The sequence below is a fragment of the Alligator mississippiensis genome, chromosome 3 (assembly GCF_030867095.1).
Source record: "Alligator mississippiensis isolate rAllMis1 chromosome 3, rAllMis1, whole genome shotgun sequence".
NCBI classification, from domain to species: domain Eukaryota; kingdom Metazoa; phylum Chordata; order Crocodylia; family Alligatoridae; genus Alligator; species Alligator mississippiensis.
The window spans coordinates 130477012-130484233 of NC_081826.1; the positions used below are offsets into that span (position 1 = coordinate 130477012).

At 50.6% G+C, this 7222-nt stretch overlaps 1 non-coding gene across 1 annotated transcript; it reads left to right on the top strand.

Moving 5' to 3' along the window:
• The first annotated feature begins 316 nt into the window (after positions 1–316).
• On the top strand, positions 317–399 carry TRNAS-UGA (transfer RNA serine (anticodon UGA)). The gene has a single exon. It is a non-coding gene; the product is annotated as a tRNA-Ser (tRNA).
• Positions 400–7222: the final 6823 nt, after the last annotated feature.

Genomic DNA, 7222 nt, shown 5'->3' on the forward strand with positions numbered 1-7222 from the left:
AAATATCTGGGCAAACGAAGCAGAGGTTTTCTGGATGCTTGACATCCTGGTCTGAGAGAGAGCACTGAAGTGAAGTGACAGCAGAGAGCTCTGTCTTTGCCCCCACGAGAAGCAGCGTCTCTGGTTGAGGACAGCAAGATTGCTGCCCGGGTAACCAAATGGATGTGAAGTCGCTCCATGGCCACGGTGATAGATTTTGTTTCCAGATTCTGGACTTGGAGCGAGGCTTTTCTTCATCATTCATTGTCATCGCTGCTGTCTTCTGCCTCTGGTCTTTCTCTTTTCCATGGGTTAGGGTCTCATATTATAAGACCCAGCTGTGATGGCCGAGAGGTTAAGGCGTTGGACTTGAAATCCAGTGGGGTTTCCCCCACGCAGGTTCAAATCCTGCTCACAGCGTTTGTCTCTGTTTAAGTTCTTTCTCCATGCAATGCAATGAAATGTTCAGTTCTGGCTATACAAAGTTTCAAAATGCTTGGTGTGGAGAACAATCCCTTGCGCTCTTAAGGAAGTAAGCTTATAGTCTTCTACATGAGGTGGAAAGCAAATTCCAAGCTAATAAACTGAAAAAAACAAAGTGGTTTCTAAAAAAATACAGTCCCAAATTCAAAGAGAGCCCTGGGTCTACTATCCTCTGCCTGGGATGCTGTGGGGTTTTAGACTCCCCTTGTACTTTACAGCACAGTAAGATTTTTTTCACTCCACAGGCCAAGGAGGATACAGGGGAGGTGCGGAGGCAGTGAGGAGGGAGCAGGTATAGGAAGATGGGAACTACCTGCTGCAGCCAGTGATGTCCCTGGTTCACCCCAGCTCCCCATGCAGGCAATTCTAGTTGAAAGTTATAAGCAAGAAGCTCCCTCACCAACTACAGGGGCAGATCTAGGGAGAAGGTGGTGTGGTTGCACCCCACTTTGATTCCTGGTCTACCCAAAGTTTAACAACAATCGCCTGGCAGGGGACATCACATTTAATTCCACAGGTGGTAGTGACTCTCTCTCATTTCTTAATGGCCTTGATGTGCCATTAATTAGCCTATCTTTTTTCCTGCCATTCAGCTGTCTGCTAGTGTCTCCTGGTAATGGAGCTCCTATTTCAGCGCCCTGGAGCCTGTTTTTAACTCCAGCAAGCAGTGTTACTTCAGGTGAACATGAACTCAGGTGATGAAAGAAGTTTAAGTGAAGCATTAGTTGCACTATCAAGATGCTCAGGAAGGCTAGGTTTGTTTTATGAATGTGAAAGAGATTTAATAGGTTTCATAGATTTTTAGGGTTGGAAGGGACCTGAGTAGATCTCAACTCCGACCCCCTGCCCTGGGCAGGAAAAAGCGCTGATCTCAGGTAGGTGGTTGTCCTGTCTCCTCTTAAAGACCTCCAAGGTAGGGGAGAGCACCACCTCCCTTGGAAGCCCCTTCTAAATTTTGGCAACCCTCACTGTAAAGAAATGTTTCCTAATGTCTAATCTAAATTGGCTCTCCATCACTTTATGGCCATTGTTCCTAGTAACACCAAGAGGTGCCCTGGTAAACAGAGTATCCCCTATTCCTTCCTGCCTGTCCCCTGATGAATTTGTAGATGGCCACAACATCCCTTCTTAGTCATCTTTTTGTGGAGCTTGAAGAGATTCAGGTCTGTGACAGGAGTGCCTCTTCTGGAGTCTGTCTTTCAGTGACTCCGCCCTCCTGTGTTGGGCCAACTGCCTGCCTTCTCGCCTGCCATGCCTTGATCTTAATTAATTAATGGATGTTACTTAGTGGGAAGCTGACCAATAATTGCCCCGGTGCCAGGGGGCACTATCTGCGGCTCCTTTTCCTCCCCTACTCCTCAGCCCAAGCCTTGCGGATGCTACTGACGTGGTTTGATCTGGGCCTCATTATAATTTGGCCCTCCCCTTCCCCCACTCTGGGGCTTCTCGCTGCCCCCTCTCTGGGGCTGGGGTTCCCACGCTGCTGCGGGTCCCCTGTAAGGCCTCCTCCATCCCCTTAGCCTCACCCAAACTGCCAGTTCAAACAGCAAAACACAAGCCCCTGGGCTATAACAAAAAATCCAAGCTGCCCAGCTAAAACATCATTTGGCTAAAACATCCTCCAATTCCTACCAGGGGATACTCCACCCCTTAACAGACTTATGAGCTGGTCGAGCAGTCTGGCTTCTCCCCTTCGCTTGTCTGGCAAGCTCCCTTTCCCCTTGGCTGCCAGCAGGGAACTGCCCTCCTGGCCTCAGGCCTGGGATTTTATGTGGGAGCCAGGCCCTGCCCCTTGCGGTCAGCTGACCAGGCGTGGGTGCGGCCAATTCCCTCCTTAACCGGTTGTGCCAGCAAACGGCGCCTGGGTTCCTGTCTCTGCTCTGAGACTAGCAGGCACCTTAGTGTCCTGCTACAAGGTCCCTCAGTCTCTCCTTGTAGGATCATACATGCAGCTCCCTAACCATATGAGTAGCCCTCCTTTGGGCCCACTCAAGATTATCAACATCCCTCTAGATGTGCAGCACCCAAAACTGGATGCAGTACTTCAGCTGCGGTCTTACCAATGCCACATAAAGGGAAGTATCACCTACTTAGACCTGCTCGTGATGCACCTTCTTATACATGAAAGAGTGTGTGGTTGGCTTTATTTATCACTTCATCACATTGATGACTCACGTTCATTTTGGAGGCGACTATGACAGGTCCAGGGAGGTGATACTGAAAGAGAACAATAGAAACTTTTATTGCCATTATGTGTAAGCGAGCAGATCACGTATGCTAAATAAGCTATCAGAAGGTGAAGGACATAACTTTTAACAATAAGGCTAACACAAAACTAGAATAAACTGGCTTTTATCAGCTCCAAGTTTCTCAGTAAGGGAAATTAAATTAGCAGCAAGTGGCGATTGTTGATTGGTGAAGCTGTTGCTGTGATGATATTGTCATGTTTCCCATATAATGCTTTGTGTAATTCGAGAAGTTCAACAGGCAATCTCCCTGCGGGGCAGTTGTCTGTTCAGAATGCATTCTTTAATAAATCAAGCCCTTAAACTTATGTTGTGGTTCGTCTGAGCCTCCGCCCAACAAACCCGGGGACTTAGATTTTTCCCCAGCAATACTTCCCCTCTGTGCGTTATTGGTCAAGCCACAGTTGGAGTACTGCGTCCAGTTTTGGGCGCCGCACTTCGGGAAGGATGTGGACAACCCAGGGACAGTTCAGAGGAGGGCCATTTGTATCATTGGGGGCCGGCAGGCAAAGCCCTACAAAGAGAGATTGAGGGCCCTGGATCTCTTCAGCCTCCCCAAGAGAAGACTGCGAGGTGATGTTGTGGCTGCCTACAAATGTATCAGGTGAGGGGGAGGCCAGCAAGAAATAGGACATGCTCTGTTTGCCAGGGCACCCCTTGGAGTAACTAGGAACAATGGCCACAAGCTGATGGAGAGCAGATTTAGGTTAGACATCAGGAATAACTTCTTCACAATAAGGGTTGCCAGAATCTGGAATGGGCTCCCAAGGGAGGTGGTGCTCGCCCCTACCCTGGGGGTCTTTAAGAGGAGGCTACATATGTACCTGGCTGGGGTCATCTGACCCCAGCGCGCTTTCCTGCCCAGGGCAGGGGGTCGGACTCAGTGACAGGAGGGAGGGAGGGGGCAGAGTAGGACAGGAACTGGGGACACCACCCAGCCAGGACAGAAATATGTGGTTGTGGGGCCTGGTCAGGGAGTGGGACGGAGCCACAGTTGACTTGTCCAGAGGGCAGCGGGGGGGCCAGCTCCCCACTGTTGCACGCACACCCAGCAGGGTATGGAAGGGGGCACATGCCTCCCAGATTTGTGCGTGGGGTGGGGGTAGATGTGGGCTCCCTCCTGTGGGCTCAGTGCCCTGTTGCCCTCCCCCCAGGGGCTCTTGAGGGCAGAGTGGAGCAGGGAGGCTCAGTGCCACTGCATGGATCCCCCTGCCAGCTGCGCCACCATGTTGAGGCACCCCCTGCCTGCCTGGCAGCAATGGGGGACACGACTCCACACTGCCACTGCTTCTGAGCAGGCAGGGGGCACCTTGCCATGGCACTGCAGCTGGAGTGGGGCTCCTGGCATTGGACTGAGCCTCCCCACCCACCAGTGCCAGGTCCATCCAACTGAGTGCCAGAGGCTTTAGGGGGAGGGCAGCATGGTGCGAAGTCCTGAGCCTTCAGCAGGCAGCCCATATCCACCTCCCCACCAGCGCCTCTGCTCCAGCCGTGCTGCCTGTGGGGAAGGGAGAGTGGGGGCAAGGGAGCCCGGCTCTGTGCTCCACTCCATCCAGAGCAACCACCACCTCATGCAGATGGCAGCTGGGGCTCGGGCACTGCTGGGGGGCAGGGGGCTGTGGGCCCTGGCCCTATAGCCCTGGCAGCTGGACCTCTTCAGCTGTGGGGTGTGGCCCACATAACAGGGACTCCAGAGCTGTACCAGGACATGGGTGCAGGGGCAGATGGGTGGGGTGGGGGTGCACTTGCAGTTTTCTTTCATTGCTGGCCTACCCAAAGTTTAAAGAAACTGCCTGGGAGTGGCAGCATCATTTCTATTCAGGCAGCAGTGAGGAAGTCACTTGACTTCATGGCTCATTATAATCCACTTGATTTCTTCCCAATTCGTCATTTCACAGACGTTACCAACCCTCTCTCCTTCCCCTCCCCCTTCCCCCCCCCCCCCCCCCCGGCACAAATAAATGGACTTATGCAATGCTACTACAAATGCTCCATAAGATTTTCACTTCTCACTCCAACAAACATGCCCAAATCAGCATGTTTCCCAGCTTCCTCAAACTTGTGCTTGAATGCAAGACCTTAGTGGCCTCACAGTGCTCTTGTATTGATGGATTACCAGATCTATCGCTCAGCCCATGCACTTGAGAACTTCACCTGCCCTTGCAAGGCACTGCCCCTTACCACACTGCTGCTAAAGGTTCATGGTTGGCAGGTGGTACCCTGGGTATATATTATATCAGTTCACTTGAGTTTTAAAAAGTGACAAATAGCCGTATCGCTCCCTGCACACTCCTGATATTGGAATTGGGAGGTGAGGAGCACAGCACAGAGTTCAGTACTTTGCTCGAGCAACTGAAGTGGCCCAATGAAACGGAGACGTTCCAATAACTATTTGAACGAGCGCTGGTTTGAAAACTCCTCACAATCTCTCTGCTTCTACCCATTTTTCCAGAGCTCCCTGACAAATCCACTACTCTTCAGAGCTTGCGTTCTCTCAATTTGGCTTGTCCCATTTCCCAGTTCTACAAAAAAAAGGGTTTGAAATCTTCTTAACCTAAATCAAGGGCTTCTATCTTATTTGTTGTGAAAAGCATGATGCTGAAAGCTACTACCTACCAGCTCCTGATCCTGTCCATTATGAGACTGGAGCCAGTTCCCATCAACATAGGTACTGTTAGAAAATTGTTAGAAAAATTAACGTGACCTCTGCATGACCTCTGATTGATGCTGGCTGATGCAACCTTGCACTGAGATTGCCACTGGTCTGTCAATCTAAACAGACAAGCAAGGTGATTGGGCCCAACCATGTGGGATGAGCAAATTCATGCTGTGTTGGTAATTTTCCGCTGAGTGTTTTGTGCATGCGTTATGGAAAAGCTTATGTAACCGGAGTTTATAAATATGTGTGTTGGGTTACAGTCGGGGCCCCTGCCCTTATGAGGACGGGGGACATTCGGCCAAATAAACTGGAAAGACCACACCCTCGTCTCCCACTTATTTGAGTCTCAGCTGGAAACGAGCCCCGTTGGGGTCAGGAGAGTCTGCATGTGTCCCCTTACCAGGTTGGGAACCTAGACGGATATTTTCTCTGACAATTTGGTGAACCAGGCAGGAGCACCCAGCTCATCGCGTCGCCGCTGCCACCTGAACCCAAACCCTGGCCGGCCATAACAGAGGTGAGTTCATCATAGGAGTCTTGGGTTGAGGCTGCAGACACGGCGGGACGATACGGTGACTCCTTCAATTTTATTGGCATGGTGTGGTCTTTTATATGTTGTGTATGTCTCGTCTAATGTGTTATAGGCCAGTCTGCTCTCCGGTTCCTCAAACCTGGGCACACAGGCAATTTAAGTTAATTGCCCGTTTGACTCTTTTGAGCCAATAAATCTGTGTGGCGCATTTTATGTCTCCAATCGCGCACTGAGGAACCATCTTTGTCTCTGATCTTCTAACTGGATAAATCCTCCAGTCTGTTTGAGGCACCCTAGAACTTGCCTTTCCAGATTGGTTAGGTCTGGGGTACCCAAGAAAGCAGGGTCCTTGGGGAACATTATAGTGTATTAGGTTATCTGGGAAAAGGGACGTCCGCCAAGAGTGACGATGGGACAGAAACAGTCAATTCCTGCCAGTAGTCCTCTTGGAGAATTGTTAAGTAACTGGAATAAGTTATCTGGACATAGCCAATTGAGTAAGAAGCATGCTATAGCCTTATGCACTAGTATCTGGCTCGGCTACACTTATGAGAACCCTGAACTCAAGTGGCCGATATTGGGATCCATTAGTGTGGATAAATTAAGGTACCTTAAGGGGTTCCTAGAGGAACCCCATCCCCGACAGATGGATTATTGGTATCTTTGGTGCAACTTGACAAATTTAACCCCGTCGGGGACCCGACCACTTCTGGCCACCCAACAATGTCAAACGGCGGTGTCTCCTCTCCCTTATCCTCACCCAACTGCCTCAGAAACAGATGACTGGAGGCCCACTATGCCACCACCTGTGACTGGGGGACCAGCCGCAATAAACCCTGCCGCTTTGGCCATGGCCCTTCCAGCACCTTCTACCCCTCCATCGGGCTCCTCTCCTCCCGCAACAGGAGTGTCAGGGTCTGTACCTGCACCCTCGGAGCCTACTTTCAGTCCCATAGCAGGACATACTAGGCAGCATTTAAATCAGATCATACAGATACCTCTCAGACAGTATCCTGTGCCCACCGCCGACGGGATCCAGTATCCATATACCCATATTCCCTTTAATCCCCAAGATCTTCAGGCATGGCAACAGGGCACAGTGAAGTTTCGCGACAACCTGGAGGCTGTTCGACGGAAGATACAGACCATCATTTCCCCACACAACCCCACATGGGTAGACATGAATCAACTCTTAGATATGCTGTTAACCTCTGCCGAGAAATTTGATATAATAAATCGGGAACCAATGGCAACAGGAAGAACTGGTAGGACGAGTCCCTTGGCCGTTGGTTAACCCAAATTGGGAAATAAACGGAGATAATT